The sequence below is a fragment of the Elephantulus edwardii genome, unplaced genomic scaffold (assembly GCF_000299155.1).
Source record: "Elephantulus edwardii isolate Elephantulus edwardi_28Jun2011 unplaced genomic scaffold, EleEdw1.0 scaffold00009, whole genome shotgun sequence".
Classification (NCBI taxonomy): Eukaryota; Metazoa; Chordata; class Mammalia; order Macroscelidea; family Macroscelididae; genus Elephantulus; species Elephantulus edwardii.
In genome coordinates, this window is record NW_006399759.1 from 374,384 (window position 1) to 394,605 (window position 20,222).

General features: G+C 38.3%; 1 protein-coding gene and 1 pseudogene across 1 annotated transcript in view; one reads left to right on the forward strand and one right to left on the reverse strand.

Moving 5' to 3' along the window:
* Positions 1 to 20,222, reverse strand: part of LCLAT1 (lysocardiolipin acyltransferase 1) — a 139,122-nt gene that overhangs the window by 14,396 nt on the left and 104,504 nt on the right. The window lies entirely within an intron of this gene.
* LOC102848577 lies at positions 3,223 to 3,576 on the forward strand (annotated as a pseudogene).

Sequence of the window (20,222 nt, forward strand, 5' to 3'; positions counted from 1 at the left end):
AAATCAGATCTGACAGATCTGACTGGTACAGGAGATTGTCCCTCCTTCCCCGGCAGAGCATCTGGTGGATTCGAACTGTGCACCTCTGGGATTGTAGTTGCAGCTCCTTACCACTAGGCCACCAGAGCTCCCCTGAACCCCTTTCTTAACTCCTTTACCCTTACCAGAATGTACATACACAATACACATATTCACCCCTCCCTGAGACTTCTTAAAACTGGGGCTAAATTATGATGAGGACATATCATATAAAATGATAGTATTTTCTGGGTGTAGCAAATTAGTTCATGTAGCTCTAGTTATTCATAGGCAAACAGCAATAGAAACTCTCTCATGTACATATAATAGGAGGAAGGAAAGAACTAAAGATAAGACCAGCCTATGAGAGGAGGGTGGTGAGGTCACATGTTACAAAACAGAGGACTGCTGAGGGGCAGTGGCATGAAGATGACCAAGAAAGAAACAAATAAAAAGACCCTCCCCCACCAAAGAGGAAATTCAGTATTTAGTATCTAGAAAATACCCAGCATTAAAGCAATAGAAGAAAATCAAAGGAAAGGGTGAAAAAGACTAATGATCAAGTCTAAGACATTATATATATATATATATGTTACATTCATGTTCATGAAGACCCTTAAGTTAGAAAATTTATCCACGATTCACTTGTTTCTAATAACACTGAACTTCTGGTAAAATAGAAAAGCATTAAGTGTGCTGAAGCAAGGAGCTGGAATAAAAATAGATTTCCAAACCCAAGGAACACAAGAATGTTCTAACTTTAAGTGCCAACATTTTAATATAAAACAGAATCAGTGTATTGTTTTCAGTGATGGCCTGTTACTGCCCAGTGATATTCTTGGATTTAGTAGAGAAGCATCAGATCTAGGTTTACGTAACTATTCAAACAACAAGCTCTTAAATACCTGAAAAATCTGTAAATATAAAGATGATCTTAATATTTCTAATCTTCTGGTATTAAAAACAATTTCCACCAGACCTTGATACACAAGTGGATAAATCATATTAAATTAAATCAGCCTGTACTCAGGGAGCTATCTTAATCAGAAAGAGATTTAATGAAAAGCCTTAGCTTAGACGAATACTCTAATTATGCCAGGCTAATATTTGGCCACAAAGAAGAATTTGTTTCAGGATTAGTCAGAGACCAGGGGAAGCCAGAGACACCAATTTAATAATGGAATGCCTAATTAAATGATAATGGAATTCTAATTATAATGTATTGCTTTGCTGTGCACATGATTTATTTAGCACAATTACTTTTCACTGGGTCCATTAAGGAACTCTAAATAAAATGCAATTACTAAAAATAAAAGGAAAAAGAAAGGAACTGGTAAGTGAAAATTTTATTTTTATATGGAGTTAAAAGTAACAAAATGTCTAATGGATTAAAAAAAAAATCCTGCTACAAAAATGAAGACTATTACATTGTGGATTCAGAATCTGCATCTTTGTTCTATTATCTTTTATTATCTTTATGTGTTTACAATTCTGTTACAAAGGCATATATGCCTCAAGTCAAAAGGACTGACCAAGACTATCAAAAGCTTACTAAAAAAATTTAGTTATCATATTAATTAAAGGTCCTGTACTAGCAGAAGTTACTATGGGAGATTCAAAGACAGAAACAATTGTGCCTTTTGGAAATTCAGAATCTAATAAATGGATCATACAAACATATAAAAAGTAATAATACAAAAACGAATAAATGTTGAATCAAAATTCTAAAGGAATTAAAAGAAGTAAAAGAAATTGAGTAGTAAGAATCCAGAAAAAATGGGATCACCGCGGGCAGTGCCTAACTGGTTCTGAAAAAAGAAAGCTAGCTCTGGTGTAGCTCATTCCTCAGCTAGTTCCTGGAGATTTAGAAGAAACTAGGTCTTTAATTTAGGAAGATATATCCTAAAAGAATACAGTGGTTATGGAAAAACCAAAATCAAATGTCTTTTTAAAACAAGACAAAGAGATCAAAGCAGAGTTCATGTGGACATGGGAACTGAATACACAGTAGAGAGGACACGATGGCAGCACAGCCCAGCAGAGCATGACAGATTGTTTGATACATGATACTGGTGAAAAAGAAAACTAGATCCCCATCAAAGGACATGTTTAAAAGAAGACTCTGAGGGAGCTCTGGTGGCCTAGTGGCAAGAAGCTGTGCTGCAATCCCAAAGGTAGGAGGTTCGAATCCACCAGATGTTTCACTGGAGGATGGGCAATCTCCACCTGTGCCAGTAGGATCCAATTCGACCAAAAGGAGACTTCCAAAGTATTACACACAGAACTGTAAAAGGTAAATTTGTAAAACGAATTGAATATTCTTCTTTAGTACCAAGTGACAAGAGTGGTTTTACTTAAAAATAAAACTAAAACTACAACTACAACACTTCAAGAGCATGAATTATGAGTAAAATTATGAATTTGACTGTCAAAAATTACTGTTCAGCAGATATATAATAAACTAAAAGGATATATTTATAATGTTTAAAACAAAAAAGGAACCAATACCTACAACATAAAAATAACTAGTATGAGTAAACAACTGTTTCTATAGCAATTTCAAGAAGAAAATATGAAGAAGTTATAAACAAGCAAGTCCAAGGGCCTTATTTTTTGCAGGTGGTTTTGATGCCGTTTGAGCTTCTTTTAGTACTTGATCATATGTCACTTCCTAAAATGGTTCAGGGCCAATCAAGTCTTTTTGGTACAGGGACTCTGTGTACATTCTTTCTATCTTCCTTTGATGTACCCTGGATCAGTTAAGATTTTGTGTATAGCATCTCTCAGTATTATCACTTGAGGGTTGAATGTGTTTTTCAGTTTCTCAGCTTGAAAAAATGCTGAGCAAGTTCGTCCCTTTTTATTCCTCACTCCAGCTCCATTATAATACTTTGCTTTGTCTTCTGGAGTTGCCCTTTGAAATTTTCCCATCATTTCCTTCATGTTAACATTTTCCCCTTTGTTTTTGTTTCTCTATGTTGAACAACAAGTTTCAGACTTCCATTTTGGTTTTTTCTTTCTTTTCTGTGTTTTTAATGACCCTTTTCTTTCTTTATGGATGATATCCTTGATGCCATCATCCCACAACTCCTCTGTTTTTCAGTCATCAGTGTTCAAGGCATCAAACTGATCTTGAGATGATTTTTAAAATAGGTGGGATAGTTCTAGGTCCCTGCGGGCTGCCACCTCCGGGCACGTCTAGGAGCCATGTCTACTTTGTTTCCCTCACTCTTCCCTCGTGTGACGGAGACACTCTGGTTTAATCTGGATCGACCCTGTGTGGAGGAGACAGAACTGCAACAGCAGGAACAGCAGCATCAAGCTTGGCTCCAGAGCATTGCAGAAAAAAACAAGCTGGCGCCTACTGGCAAGCCTGCCTCAGAGCACTATGATGATGAAGAAGACGATGATGAAGATAGTGAGGAAGACTCAGAAGATGATGAGGACATGCAGGACATGGATGAGATGAATGACTACAATGAATCATCTGATGACAGAGAGGTCAATGAGGTGGACATGGAAGGCAATGAGCAGGATCAGGACCAGTGGATGATCTAGGTAGACAAGACAGAAGTGTCTTCAGGAAGATCCTGGGCCAGTCTGACTCAGCCTGCACGCCCCTGCAGAATCAGCTGACAGCCTCTGCCTGAAAGCTTAACCTTGGACACCTCCTCAGCCGCTGCCAGGACCTCTCCTTGTCCTCTCCAAGGCCATCAGCCTGCTCTTGAATCCCTAAGGCCTGACCCCACCCCACCTTCCTGGCCAGTGCCTCTGCCATTGGCTGCCAGGTCTGGTCTACTTTAACTCTCTTTAATAAAGACATAGGACTGAAAAAAAAATAGGTGGGATAAACTCTCATGGACTAGTTTTTCATTTTCTTCAATTTAAATCTGAACATGCATTATGAATAATTGCAGGTCTGTTCCCTAGCTGGTTCCTGTCCCGGTTTCTTTTTTAATTAATAATCATTTAAAGAATGTAAGTACATATTTTTATTATTTCTATACATTGTGTTTCATGTATGTACATTGTATTCCATATATTCCTTCATTTATATTATATTCCGGGCCTTGTTTTGACTGCTGTCATCAAGCTTTTCTCCATTTCTTTCCACAGATGTAGTCTGATTCTTGTGTATTCCATCAGGTGAGGTCTATGTGCATAGTTAGTTGTTTGCTTTTTTTTTTTTAACGGTATTAGTAATAAATAAATTCTATCAGACCTCATTTCTCTCACTAACTCCGTATTTTCCAACTACCGGTCATTCTTCTTTGTTTCTAACTCTGGCATTTCAGTCACCAATTATAATTAATGCATCTGAATTTCATGTTTGACCAAATTCAGACTGCAGAAGTTAGAAATTCTCAAGTTTCTTCATCATTGACTTTAGTGTTTGGTACATATAGTTGACTAATAGCTGTATTCTCAGGTCTTCTTGATATATGTATGGATATTATCCTATCTCTGACAGCATTGTACTTGAGGACAGATCATGAAATATTCATCTTGACAATGAATGTGATACCATTCTTCTTCATTTTTCAGCAGGATGGGTCATATGAATGTGAATTGGTGTTAGGAGTGCTCCATGTCTGTGACCATGTGTGAATGTCTGATTCAAAATGTCTAATTCCAGTACACTTCAGCTCACTGATTCTTAGGAAGTTCATCTTTATGTGCTTATTTTTCACAAAAAGAGCATGTTGTTATTTAAAGAAGAGGAGTAAGAAAATATGGGATGAAGGAGGAGAAAATGGTTTGCTTTGTTCTACAGAATCTATCCTCAATTAAAGTACTACACATTCAGAGGACAAAATTAGTTTGATGTCTTCAGTTTTTATCTACATTATTTGAGTTTTGGCTTTGAAATTTGTAAAAATATTTTTAAATTTAGGAATGCCTTTGCTGTGGCCTTTAAGCTTCTCTTAGTTCTCACATTTAGATCGAAAGCAGGTATTTCACTTGGGCTGTCTTAATCTGTAAAGGATTTACACTATATAGGAGAGTCTATTATGCTTCTTTTATTAACTTTCTATTTTTAAATACTTTCAGGCTTATAAAAGCATTGCCAAATAGCAGAAAAATTCTAGTAAACTTCTCATCCAGCTTCCCAACTGTGAACACATTATACAACTAAGTACAATTAAAACGAGGAGATTAATACTGATATATTACTACTAGTTAATCTACATATTTCATTCAAATTTTGCCAATAATTCTACTGATGTACTTTTTTTTTTTCCTGGCCCAGGATCTAAGCCAGAAATTGGCATTGTTAGTTATTTTGTGGAATGTCTCTTTACCTGGGTTTGTCTGATGTTTCCTGATGACTAAATGAAAATGCTGCATTTTGGACACTGGTATCTCAGCAGTGATGTGTCCTTCTCAATGCATCATAACAGGATCCATTGCAAACTGATGCAACTTATGACTGACCACACACACACACACACACTACGAGTGTCATAACATTCAAATGCTATGGTTCATTTTACCCCAATGTCATCTGCACTGTGGTATTTGACAATAATGTAAACAACATCTCATCTTCCTTTTCTAAATTCAAGTTGTATCATTTATTGAATAGTTCAGTTACTCTTCAAGGAAAGATTGAATGACTCCCCTGTCTTCTCCACATTATTTGGAACACACTGTTCATGCAACACCTTTTAGAGGACCAATTCAGTTCCTCTGTAGTATGAAAACCAAAGGGAGCGGGAGGGAGGGAGTGAGAAACACAAAGAATGCCAAATAGTACACTAGGTGCTTTCTCAGGAAATAGGTCTCAAGATTCGAGATTGAGTTGAATAACTTGTATAAAGTCAAAAGTCTTAGTGAGGGGCAAAGTAATGGTTTAATCTACTCTTTTGAATGCCCTTCAGGTCAGAAAGCACCAAGGCAAAAGCCAAGCATTTAATATCAGAGAATTTCTCATTTTCAGGTTGGCAAACCAGCTCGTTGAACTGGTTCATTATTGTTCAACCCCTGCTGGGCATTTTCCTTTCCACCCCAGAATCAGAAAAGATTTGATCCAGTGTTTTTTGGGTGGAAAGAAAAATATGCAACAGGGGTCCAACCAGAGTGGACCAGTTGAAATCCTATGGTATATTGGAAGTCAGAGAGATTAAGTGCTTTTTCAAAGAGATTTGGAGAGTTGGTTTAAAAGAAGGACTAAATTTAGAAGCCAGATTTCCTGCTTCCCAGCTTTTGTTTTTACTTTCTATTGCTTTCCATTTTGGACAGAAGGACCCTAATTGTACTTTGGTACTCTCAATTAGCACAATTTCTGAAAGTAAAACTCTGTAAGGTACAATTAGCCTATATATTATCTTTTAAAAGTCTCTCAAAGCATTAAATCTAGCAGCAAAAATCAGTTACAAACTTATATACTTAATTTTATGACACTGCAAAATCTAAATAAAATTCTTTCCATTTCTGAAACATATTACAAACAAAACATCAATTAATCAACATTTACCCATGGTAGGAAAAAAACATGTTATACTAATTGAGAATATTTGTAGTGACAAAGTCCTAAACTATGCTAAGATATTTTTGCATGTGGTCCTGAATTAGAGTTTCCATTACTCCTCTAGTAATGACTATGAAAACCTCATTTTATTAGAAAAATTATAGTCTCATATTTGAATTTGTAAATTATTAATGGTCTATGAAATTTCTTGGGTGAACTAAGTAATTTTTCCCCTCCTCCAAGTGCGTTTGGAGAAAATTTACTATTTAATGTGAATTATCTCTATACAAACAAAATAACAAATCCTCTGCTCACAGAGCAGAACTGTTTCATAGGATTTTCCTGGCTGCAATCTTAACTGAAGCAGAGAGTTAGACCTTCATCCCTTTTTCCTGATTGGTATGGACTGGGTGGCTCTAGACTGTCAAACTTCAATTAGTGGTGGGTCAAAATGTTTTGGAATCATTTTTTAGAGACCTTCTGTTATATTCAGTATACCTGAGAAAATGAAAGCTGTAGAATATACATGAACTGACTATATAAACAAATGTTCTCCCTTATCTATAGTTTTGACTTTGTGGTGCTTCTTCTTATTCACCATTTTCATAAAAACCTATCAGAGAGTCTTGGCACATTTTCTCTCTGTCAGAGAAATGGAGAGAAAAGGCTCTCTGACCTCTCCAGGTGCAGCCTCCAGTTCCTTAATCATGGCAGACATGCTAGAATATTGCCCACTCTGAGAACAGTAGGAAGGAGAAGTTAATAATAAAAGTGCATTTAAAAGACTCATGCAGCAATGTTAGATGGCACATTAAAATAAAGGATAAATTTCTATTTTGGAATACCTTTCCGTCTAGAAAAAACAGCTCAGTCATTTGAAGATTATTGGTTTCATATAGTGCTAAAAGTGCAGCTTATTAGACTGTCACTAACAGTATGTGCAGTGAACTCTGGTGGCTTGGTGGTAAGGAGTTGTGCTGCCAACTCAAAGGCTCATGGTTTGAATCCATCAGCTCCTCTGAGGGAGAAGATGGACAGTTGCTTCCCATGTGATTTACTGATTGTGAAAACCTGCTGGAGAGATAGCTATTAGTCACTTCTGACTCGATGTACATAGTAACAACAGTAGTATTTGCTGATGTCAGATGAATTTTGGTTGGAAGCATACCAGAAAGATATTTACTGTTGTATTATCAATTATACAAATAATCACTGTACAGCAAATGGACAGACCAGTGCTATACCACTTAGAACAATGTTTGACCAAAAACAATTAAAACCAGGTCTAAAGGCTGCACAGAGGCAACCCGTGGTTGCTGTAATCCTACATAAACACTGTGACACTGATGTTTCAAAAAATGTGATAATGGTTACCCATAGTGGACAGTGTTTGGTGGAGCTCCCCGATTAAAACAAGCTTGGAAGCAGGAGTGGCATCCACTTCTGAAAAAGCTTGCCTCTGGAAACTCAATGACCTTGGAGAAACGATTAAAGTTATACAAGTGTTCAGGACTTTCATTCATAGGGTAATTATGAGTCATCAACGACTTGACGACATTTAACAACAACATAAAGAGAACTCTGTTGGCATAGTGGAGTGAAAGTTACTCTATCAAGGCAAAGGTGGGTGATTTTGTCAAGTCAGTGGATGTGAAAAGCTGCTGTCCCCATGGTGAATGCAGCGAAAGGAGTTACAGACTTCACCACCAGAGAATGGTTCAAAAGAGTCACAGAATCTGCTTCAGACAGCTATGAATGTATCTAAATGAGAATTAACATGAGAGACTATAAAAATTGTCATAAATTTAAGGCATTCACCACTGTATCTTATAGGGAGATTATTATTATTGTTGTTGTTAGGTACAGTTGAGTTTAGTATGATCCATGGAAACTCTATGAACAACAGATCTGAACTCTGTCCTATTCTGTGCCATTCTCTATGTTCTGACACACTAGAGCCCATTGCTGCAGTCACTGTGCCAATACACTTTGTTGGGGGTCTTCCTCTTTTTCACCCACCCTCCAGCTTTCCAAGCACAATGTCCCTTTGTAAGGAATAGCCTCTCCTAGCAACATGCCTGAAGTTTGTGAGATGAAGGTTTGTCATCCTTCCCTCCAAGGAGCACTCTGGAAACACTTTCTCCAAGACACATATGTTTGTTCTTTTGACAGTCCATGGGATATTCTGTACTTTTCTCCAGCACCATAGTTCAAAGACATCAATTCTTCTGTCTTGGGGTTATGATTTAGATTGTCTTTATTTTGTGTAGCTTGGGAACAGAATATATTCAGGACTCTGTGGGGACTGTTGCTGCTGTGCACCATCAAGTTGGAACCGACCTATAGCTGACCCTCCGGTGGGTTTTCAGGGGTAGTTAATCCCACAGGAGGAGACTGCCCATCCTTCTCCGTGGAACAGCTGGGGTGTTTGAATCATGTGCCTTCATGATTGCAGTGCTACTTCTTGCCACTAGGCTGACAGTGCCCCCTGGTGAAGTCTTGGGGTGATGATTTGGTTTGTCTGTTATTTGTGAAGCTTGAGAACAGAATATATTCAGGACTCTGTGGTGATTACATTTAATAAAAACGTAAAATTATTTTAGGGAACTCTGGTACCTTAGTGGTAAGAAGTCAGGCTGACAACCTATAGGCACAAGGCTCAGATCTACCAGCTGCTCTGTGAATCAGAGGAAACAGGAGAAAATGGGCAAACTTCAGTGCAATTTACTGCCTCTGAAAACCTGCTGGAGGGTCAGCTATGAATCAATTTCTACACAACAGCAATGAGCTGTTAAGCTGACTAACATAAAGACTGTTAGTTCAAACCTACCCAGCTATATGGCAGAACAAGTCTTTATGATCTGCTTCTGTTAAGGTTAAAGCAAAACACACACACACACACACACACACACACACACACACCCAACCAACCAAATTAAAAAAAAGCCAAAGCAAAAAACCAACCAAAACAGAGAAACCCCATACCCCCACCTCTACAGAACAGCTCTGTCATGTAACAGATGGGGTCAACATGAGTGAGAACTGACTCAATAAGCCATGGGTTTGGCTTTTATTTTTAATGTTTAATGTTATGATAAGCATGATAAATCTCTGTATGGTGGAAATGACAGTGCGTGACTGCGGGCTAACCATGATCTCACTGAGATATCATTAATGGAATAAACTCTCTTGGGTATTTTTGGGTAGAGAACTTTTATCTCTTGCACTGGCCTAAAACAGAACAATTTCGAATATTCATCAAAATGATTTTCTAGGTTCAATCTTTTATTTTCCACTTCCTATAACAATTCTCGATAAAATATGGACAAATGGTGGCATTGCAGAATGGAATTGGAGACTTGGTAAGAAAATAAGGGGTTTGGAATTACACATATTTCATATTATATTTGAGGAAACAGAGCAATATGCAAAGAAAATTATCCAAGTATTACTGGAGATTCAATTAAGTCAGAGCTCCAGAGGTGAATTAGAAGCACAAATCTGGGAAACATGAGCAAACAGATTAGAGTGGTATTCACAGCATGGAGGTTTGCTCTAAGGGCGAATTTATGAAGAGAAATGATCCAGATGATCCAAAGGCAGAAAGACTGAACTTTGAGGAGGAAGTTTTACATGTAACTGTTGTTTGCTATTGAGTTGGAATCGAACCATAGCTAACCCTCCAGCAGATTTTCAGAGGCAGTAAATCATATGAGAAGAGATTGCCCAGACTTCTCCCATGGAGCAGCTAGTGGATTCAAACCACACACTTTGGGATTGCAGCACAGTTTCTTACCACTAACTAGGCTGTGAGAGCTCCCTAAAGGAATTTCCATAGAAACTACTAGAAGGAAACAAGTGAGGAAAGGCAACCCAAGACAAAAAAACTGATGAACTACAAAGAAAACCAGCAAGATGTAAAGGTCCTGGCAAATGTGGAAAGAGAAAGTCCAAGATGTTCCAAGGTTCTAGTTGCACAAAAGACTTTTATCTGAATTGCATGCAGTGGGACTTCTCTGATCATGGACTCTGGGTGCTGCATCCTTAGCCTTTGTGCTTAGAGCAGGGTTTTCCTGCGTCTTTCATTTTGTGTACTTTCCCCATGGGAAACTACTCAGCATTCAAGGACTGCAGAAGTAAAAAATACCAACTTGGCATTTAAGTCACCATTTTCAAACATAAAAGGTAACTGTAGGCATTATCATTAATGTTATCAAACAAAAGGTGTATGAATGGTTGAATGAAAAACCAATTTGCTTTGTAAACTTTTACTCAAATTACAACAAATACATGAGCACACATTCTAAAGCCATTAAAAAAAGTCATTTAGAGAACACAGTATGATAAAAGGACCTTGGCAGGGCAGCAGGTTAAATGCTGGGCTGCTAACCAAAGGCTGGCCACTGGAACCCATTGGTGGCCACGCCAGGACGTGAGGCTGTCTGCTCCTGTTAAGGTATTCAGCCTTGGAAACCTGATGCAGGGGTGCCAAGGCTTGGGAAAGCCTCAACCACTGTGAGTTGCATAGGATGATGTGAAAGATTCCCCTCTTTATTTTTTAAATAAAATTTTAATTGTGATTTTAACGAATGTTTACAGAGGAGCTAGATTTTCATTCATTCCTTGTTGCTCATTTTACCCCCTACTCCCTCCCCCTTTCCCCAGTTAACTTAAAAAAAAATATTCATTCATTGTTCCACAATTACCTACCTCCCCTTCCTCCCCCTGGTCCTCTTTGCAATGACCTACTTCTTATTCTGGGCTGATGTATAATGCCTAATCTTATATTCCTTTTAAACAGTTTCTTTCCTTCATCTGTTCCAATGCAATGGTCATTATCTATTCACTCTTAACCTATTCATTCTAATCTTTTACTTCACTTAGTTATTAAATCCTTCTTTCTTTAAAAGTGAGACTTTAGGGTGTTAGGGAACAGGGAAGATGTACATTTCACTCTTTCAAACCCCACTGGTCTCAAGGGAGTTCTGGTGGCATAATCCACCCTACTAATACCCAAAGGCATTCCTCTTGCATTGATTCTGGCTCAGGGTGAGTCTTCCCTGGATTTCTGAGGCTCTAAATTTTTATGGGAAGAGACAGTCTACCTTTTCCTAAGGAGATGCTGGTGAATTTTAACTTCCAACCTCTCAATTAGTAAGCAATCCAACATATAACACACTACATCATTAGAGTGGGGACTATGACACTGACAAGGAAAAGAGTCTTAAAATTGCTTTTTGTAGACTGAATTTGCCTTAACTGCTTAAACATTTTAGATGTCTGAACATCTCTTAAACACTCAAGCAATTCCTAAGAATAGCAACACATAGAGAAATCTGGAGAAATAAATATACTAAATGACAACATGCAAATTGGATTGTTTTAGAATAAATCTGCATATAGTGTCCTGCAGTGGTACATTTTATAAGGGAATTAAAGCCATGAAATTAACATTTTAATGAAGCAGACAGACTATTGACATCAAGACACTCTCTAATTGCAGCTTCCAGGTGGCCTAATGAGATGAAAATTAAGTTTATACCTTCAGTTACTCTAAGTTAGGGCTGTTTGAAGATTGTGATTGAATTTAAATTGGGAAGGACTGCTGTGTGCAAACATGTTCGGGCTAGCAAGTAGTCTCTGAAAACTTTGGCACCATAAATAATTTAAAATATTTAAAACCACACACACACACAAACACATACACTTTGGTCTAATATTTTTCTAAAGCACTGTCCTAAAATTCATGATTCCTTGGTACCAGGATCAGGAGATCAGATGTCTTGCACCAAGAAAGTCAGGGACCACTCTCCACATTACTGAGGTGCCATTAATGATGTCAGTTTAAGGATGAAAGTGTGCCTGATTTAGGAGATGATCTTTTCAATTATTTGCCACGCATCTGAAATAATTGATGACTTTAAGCTATGGTGTTGGAAAAGACTGTTGACTATTCCATAGATTTCCAAAAGGACAGGTAAGTCTTAGAGAAGGAAAAGTCAGAGTGCTCCTTGGAGGCAAAAAAGACAAAGCTATGTCTCACATACTTTGGACATGTGGTTAGTAGACGCTATCCCTTGGAGTGCGACATCAAGCTTAGAAAGGGGGAATCTACAAGACAGAGGAAGACCCTCAACTAGATGGATGGAAGCAGTGATTGCAGCAATGGGCTTGAGTGTGAGGACAGCGCAGGATAGGACAGGGTTCAGGTCTGTCATTCACAGGGTTGCTATGAGTCATGCTTGACTTGAAGGCATATGACAACAAAATTCATGGGAAACTACTGTATATTGAAAATTAATTAAAATAGTTTTGTAAGAATGATTCTTCTTATGCACACCCATGTTTATCACGACTTTGCTCACAATAGCAAGGAGTTGGAAACAACCTAAGTGCTCATCAACAAATGAATGGATAGAGAAGCTGTGGTATATTCACACAATGGAATACAATGTTGCATTGAAAAACAAGGAACTCATGCAATATTATTCAAAATGGGTGACCCTGGAGGACATTATGCTGAGTGAAATATCTCAGTCACAGAAGGACAAATACTGCATGGTGCCACTGTTGTAAAACAGGACTGACCTCGGGGTTGGGGGAGACTGAGAAAGATGGGTTCAATAATGTATACCACATTGAAACAGATGAAGGAGAAAGCTGTTTAAAAGGAATATGTGATTAGGTATTTTTGTCATGACATGAGTCCAGAGAGAAGGCTGCATAGTGGAGTGGACTTGGGGGTAAGGATTGTAAAACAATGAAAGAATTTTTCTTTTACTTTTCCAAGAGGGTAGTGTACTAGGGGGGAGGGTTGGGAGGGGTGAAAAGCGCAACAATGAATGAATGAAAATCCAAAGTCTCTGTAAATTTTCATTGAAATAAAAAAAAAAAGATTCTTCTTCACTGTATTACAGGGCTATGAACTAGAAGAATGAAAATGCAACTCAGCAATCATGTACTATAACTGCATGATGATTGTCTCATATACAGAATCATCCTGAGACAATCTTTTTCACTGCAGGTAGCTCTAATTTGTAGAAATGCTCTTAGTGTATACGGGAGGATTTGGGGCTGAAATTTATCTTTTGTGGTGCAGTGGTTCAAGTGCTTGGCTGCTAACCAAAAGGTCAGTGGTTCAGTCAGTCCTCGGGAGAAAAGATTTCTAGTAACTGTATGGCTGTGTGAGACAGTTTCACTCCATTCTACAGGGTCACTATAACTTGGAATCAATACGCTGGTAAGGAGATTTGGGTTGGAATGCTCACTCTTCAATTTTTTCTTCTAAAAGCAAAGAGTATGACTCTACAAATTTTTATATGTCACAATTCTTCAAATATTAAAAGCAAGGAGCAGTAAGCGACAACTCCACCTATTTCTGTACAGTCCAGGTGGGAAGCCAGAGTGCTGTGCTGGTGGGTATAGTATATTGTGTTGCACTGCTGAACAAAAGGTCTGCGATTTGAATTCACTGACCACTGTGCAGGAGAAGGACGAGCAACATTCTCCCATTAAGATTTATAAGCCTGGGAAGATCAGTGCAAGACTGATAAGAATCTTACTCTGACGGCACTGGAATTGGTTTTACGGGGTTATTTTTTCAAGTGAGAGAAGTACAGTTATACATTTTTTTAAATGGTTCAGAAAGCAAGCCACAGGAATAACTACATTTTGTGAACCTTGAAAATGATATGAAATTTTAATTTTAGTACATACATCAAGTTTGATTGGAATATAGACCCATTTATTTGTAAGCACTACACCAGCAGAGCCATGGTCAGCAAAGTCAGCAAATGTGTAAATATTTACTATCTGGTCGTCTACAAAAGTTTGCCAACCTGGTCTAAAGATTGCTTTGTCAAACTTTCTCTTTAGTCTTCTTTTCTCTAAAATAACCAGTCACTGTTGTAAGGAACACAGTAAAGATTTCTAGGTTACTAGACACATTCCAGGGGGCCCTGGTGGCTCAGTGTTAGAGTCTAGCTACTAACTAAAGGCAGGCGATGTGAATCCACGCTACTCCTCCACGGCAGCCAGAGGAGGCAGCCGCTTCTGTCATGACGCACAGCCTCGCAAATTCCGTGGGCTGTTCCAGTGTCCTGTGAGATCACAGTGAGTTGGAATTGACTTGACGGCGGCAAAATTGTTTTTTTTAGTTCTTTAAGAAGATGTGTTCCAGGTTTTCCTTATGCCTGTCAGGCTGCCGAAGAATGAGAGGAGGAAGCCAAAGAGTCACAGTGTTGCAGCCCAGAAAAGAGACACTCTGTATCGGGTCTATTGCTAGAACTGTCACGTGCCTTGTTTAACTGGGTCTTTGGCCACAAAGGCTTCGGTTTGTACAGCAAGGAGAGAAGATTTGAATTGTGTACACTAATAATGTCTACTATGGCTTATAATAAAGACAAAAAGCAATCTTCTAACCAAATCCTTCCCTCTCTCTTGTTTTACTTCCTAAAGATAATAATTTCCAACCATTTAGTATTAGAGAGCCTTGATATCACACTGTATTACACGTTGGTCTGCTAAATTTGAATCAAGTAGACTCTCTCTTCCTGTAAAGAATTATGGTCTTGGTAACCTGATTGTAACGGGTTGGAATCATTTCAAAGGCAGTGGGCAGTCTCATATTTGACTCCATAGAGCTCACGTCTAATAGCCATTTGCCATTCTGACCCCATTATGATAAAGTATCAATTTTCCACTGTGAACAAGGATGACTTAGTTCTTATATTAATATTTCTCATTCTCTCTCTCTCATAATAGTTCCAAAAATAGTTCTAATTCTTGAAAAGATCAGTATTTTTGTGTTTAAAAGACATAGATCAGCCCCCTATCTGTCAATGTGCCAAATTATGTGGGTTTTGTATTGTCACAATGTTAGAGGCTATATGCTGCAGTTATTTCAAATTCTACTAGTAGGGTCACTCACGGTGGGCAAGTTTCTGCTAAGCTTCCATTTTAATAAACCAGACTAGGAAGAGAGCCATAGTGATGCACTTCTGAAAATTCGTCAATGAAAAGCCAAGGGGTCACAACAAAATATCATCAGATACAGTGCTAGGTTAGTGGAAGCTCTGGTGGCCTAGTGGAAAGAAGCTGCTCTGCAATCCCAAAGGCACAGGGTTTAAATCCACCAGTGGCTCTGTGGGAGAAGGATGGGTTCAAGTGTGTCAGAGCTGATGAGGATGACACAGGATAGGACAGGGTTCAGGTTTATTGTTCATAGGGTCACTATGAATTGTACGCAGTTCAACAGCACCCAACAACAACAATGGAAAGTTAAATAACTTCAAGTAGATGGTTATGATGTCTGAATTTACCACCATTAAGAGTCATTCCTTTATTTCACAGTAAAAAAAGAAATATTGCTTCAATTTATGTAATATATACAGAAAGAATGATGATATTATGAAGGAATCTGTGATTATATTAACTGATTTGTATAATGCTTTTAGAGAAATGAGATGCATATTGGTGGTTTTGGAGAGGAAGAAAAGTACAAGTATAGAGCCCTTCCCAATCTGATATGTTCAGAAAGAAGACCAAAATGGCCAAAAAGAACATGATTTCAGTGACTTGGTGGGACATACTGAAAGGGTATGTGACTTCTTCAACCATTTTACCAAAAGCTGGCTCCTTAATTGTACAACTGAAGATTCTCTTTAACTCGGGTTGAAATACTTAAGGCATTAGTGTGGTACAGAAAGAATGAACTGTAAATTATTAAAGGAATATGCACTTTCCCAAACTTCTAGTTAGATACACAGTCGTCGTTGATTGCCTTCTAGTCGAGTATGATTCATAGCAATCCCATGAACAAAAGGCCCGAAGCCCCTCTATAACTATCAACATTTATCAAAGTTCATAGAATTTCTGGAGGCATGTTATTTAGGAAGTGGATGCCACTCCTGCATCCAAACCTGTCATAGTATGTTTTTGTTATGTGCTATCAAGTTGCCTGTGATGTATAGTGACCCTATGTACAGCAGCTCTGAACCCTTCCTGTCCTGAGCCAGTTACTGTATTAATCCATCTCATCCAGGATCTTCCTCTCCTGTACTGTCCGTCTACCCTTCCGAGCATGATGTCCTTCTCCAAAGGACTGATCTCTTCTGGCCACGTGCCCTAAGTAAGTGAAGAAGAGCTTAAAAATCCTAGCCTCCAAGGAGAAACTTAGTTTTACCCTCTCCAAGACAGACCTATTTGTTTTCTTGGCAGTCCATGGTATGTTCAAGACTCTTCTCTAGCACCACAGCTCAAAAGCATCTATTCTTCTTCTGTCATCCTTAGTCATTGTCCAACTCTCTGAAGCATAACAAGTAATTGAGAAGACCATGGCCTGGATTAGGTGCACCTTTGTATCCAGACTGACATTGTTGCTCTTCAGCACTCTGGAGAGGTCCCTAACAGCAGATTTCCCCAATGCAATTTGTCTTTTGATTTCCTGACTGCTGGTGTTAAGAGCATTGCTTGTGGATCCGAGCAAGCTGTAATTGCTAACAACCTCAGTCTCTTCTCCATTTAATAAGATCTTGCCAATTGGTTCAGAGGTGAGAATCTTTGTCTTCTTGATGTTGAGCTTCAATCCACATTGAAGACTACAGTCCTTGACCTTTATAGCAAGTGCTTCAGGGCTTCTTGTGGTTTGAGAAATTTAGTGATTTAATCTTGCTGATTTGTGAACACAGTTACAATGAAAATCTCTCTCAAATACCTTATCAGCCTATTACTGTCTAGCTGAAAACATTAGCGGTCTTCATCATTTGATTAAATCTAACCTGAAACAACCAACAAATTACCTTAATCTAGTATAAGACATCTGCTAATTTTGGCATCTTAACAAGTCACTGTTGTAGTTGGCCACAGATCTGGCTTCTTTTCAACATTATGTTGTTGTTGTTAAGTGCCATCATGTTTTCTGCTGCTCATGATGATTTTATACAAAACAGAACAAAACCCTGTACCATCAATATACTAACTATTGCTTGAGTCCATTGTTGCAACCATTATTGTACCAATCTCTCCTGCTGAGGGTGTTCCTCTTTTTGGCTGACCAGCAATGTATTATTTAGTGATTATTTTGTATTTATAGAACATGCCAATTAAACTTGCTTGCTGAAAGTGAAGAAGATTTGAAGCATTTAGTCAAAAAGAACAAAGACTATAACTTTCGATATAGACTACAACTCAACAACAAGAAAACTAAAAAAGCATCAGAACTGGACCAATAAGTAACATCAAGAGAAATGGAGAAAGGATTGAAGCCGTCAAGGATTTAATTTTACTTGAGTCCACAGTCAACACAATTTCTTCGAGTTAAGAAGTCAAAGGATGTGTAGCATTGGGTGAAGCTGCTGTAAGGGCCTCTTTAAAAGTGATAAGCAGGGATGCCCATTTAAAAGTCTAAGATGTACCTGGCCAAACCATGGTATTTTGCATTGCAAAACAATGTTGGACAGTGAATAAGAAAGACCAAAGAAGTACGGATGACTTTGAATTGTGGTGATGGTGAAGAGTACTGGCTACATCATGAACTACCCAAAGAACAAACAAATCTGTCTAGAAGGAAGTGTAACAGGGATGCTCCTTACAGGCAAAGATGCTGAACTGTCATTTCACATACTTTGGGCCTGTTGTCAGGAGAGGTCAGTCCTTGGAACAATTCATCATGTTAGGAAAGGTGGAGGGTCAGTGAAAGAGAGGAAGACCTGCAAAGAGATGGACTGACACAGTGACAAGATGGCAGAGATTATGAGGATGGTACAGGATAGGGCAGAGTTTCAAGCCTTTGTTCACAGGGTTCCTATGAGTTGTAGTTTACACACTGTGAAATCTAATAACAATATGCACAAAGAACTTACAGAGTACATTTATATCACTAATTGGTATGTCTCTAGAATTGTGTTTAAAAAAATAAAAGTAAAAATCTTCCATACAACTGCTTTCATTACGATGTATTATTTTCCGCATCTGCTAGCAATGGGATATGATACTTGTAACACTGATCATGATAAATGAGTCTGAGCTAAATTAGTCACATTCATGGGAAAACTGAAAGCATTTGTTGGTGGGAAGTTAAGTGGCCCACATGGGATTAAACCCACAATCTCGGTTTTATTGGGCTTTAACAAAAAAATAATATACTGAAGTAAAGTTAGTGTTCTGCTTTGGTTGTTTTACCACTTCAATAATTATGTTCAGTCACAGAGAAACTTAGTGTTGAAAAGTCGCCCAGAAATATTACAACAGTTCTTGGCATGTAGTAAGTCTAGTTGAAAGTGATAGCATACCATATTCAAATTTAGGATTACCAAATTTAGGCTCTTTTGGAAAACTATGTAGAACGATTTGAAAATCCTGGTATAAACCAGCATTTCAACCAGTTCTTTTGGGCTACCCCCCCACCCCCAGTATCAGAATCTCTATTTTAATAAGATCCCAAGGTGATTCTTATAGATCCCCAAGTGATTTTTATGTACTGTCTGATTCCATGTAACTGTATTGAAAAGCCAAATTCTCAGCAAGAGGGCTGACTGGAATATGCCAGTTTGGACCTCTGGAATAAATAGCATTTTGAGGTAAATAAACCTTTCCAACGCATTGTTTTAAAAATATGTCTATTCAGGTTAGCAATATTTCATAGTAGTTAGGTAATGAAGGATGCCACTTAAGAACAAAATAGGGAGTTATGAGTGGGAATGTGATGGTGTGTTCAGGAGTCATCTGAGAACACTCAGGTGAGCAGAATGGAGACCCAGTGGAGGCATATTTTACCTCAAGGTCAGCACCTGGCACTCAATACATTATACATTGAATGATTAAAGCATGAGGTAAGAAAGCTTCTTTGTTGTCATTAGGTCTGTTGAGTTGAGTACAACTCATTGTGAAACCATGAAAAACAGATTTGAATCTTGTCCTGTCCTGTGCCATCTTCACAATCTCCGACACTCTCAAGCCCATTGCCACATCACTCTGTCAATACAGCTGGCTGAGGGTCTTCCTCTCTTTCACCATTCCTCCATCTTTCTAAGCATGATGTTCCTTTCCATGGAATAATCTCTCCTAGCAACATACCCAAAGCATGTGAGATGAAACTTCATCATCTTTGCCTCCAAGAAGCACTCTGTCTGGACCTTCCCCAACACATCTGTTTGTTCTTTAGGCAGTCCCTGAGATCTTCAGCACTCTTCTTCAACACCACAGTACAAAGGTATAAATTCTTCTTCTGTCATCCTTAGTCATTGTCTAGCTCTCAGATACATAGCAAGTGACTGAAAAGACCATTGCCTGAGTCAGGTACACCTCAGTCCTCAAAATGATACCATTGCTCCTCAATACTTCGGTGATGTCCCTGACTACAAACTTTTGTAGTGCAATACATCTCTGGATCTCCTGACTGCTGGAACCACACATACTGTTTGTGGATCCAAGTAAGATGAAATTGTTGACAGTGTCAGTCTTTTCTCCACATATCATGATAGAGACGAATGTATGCTTAACCTTATGCAGAATGTGCTTCAAGTCCTCCTTACTTTCAGCAATAAGCTTTTAGACTTACTAATAATCAGGAAAAGAATGAGACTAGAGAAGAAGTGGAAAACAAATAGCTTCATCCATATCAGTAATTACTGACATAGAACAGTACCTAAAGTATATAAAGGCTGAAGAATTACACTGATAAGATGTGGGGTATAGCAGACAACATAATAAAAGCTGTTTCTTCAAGTTTCAG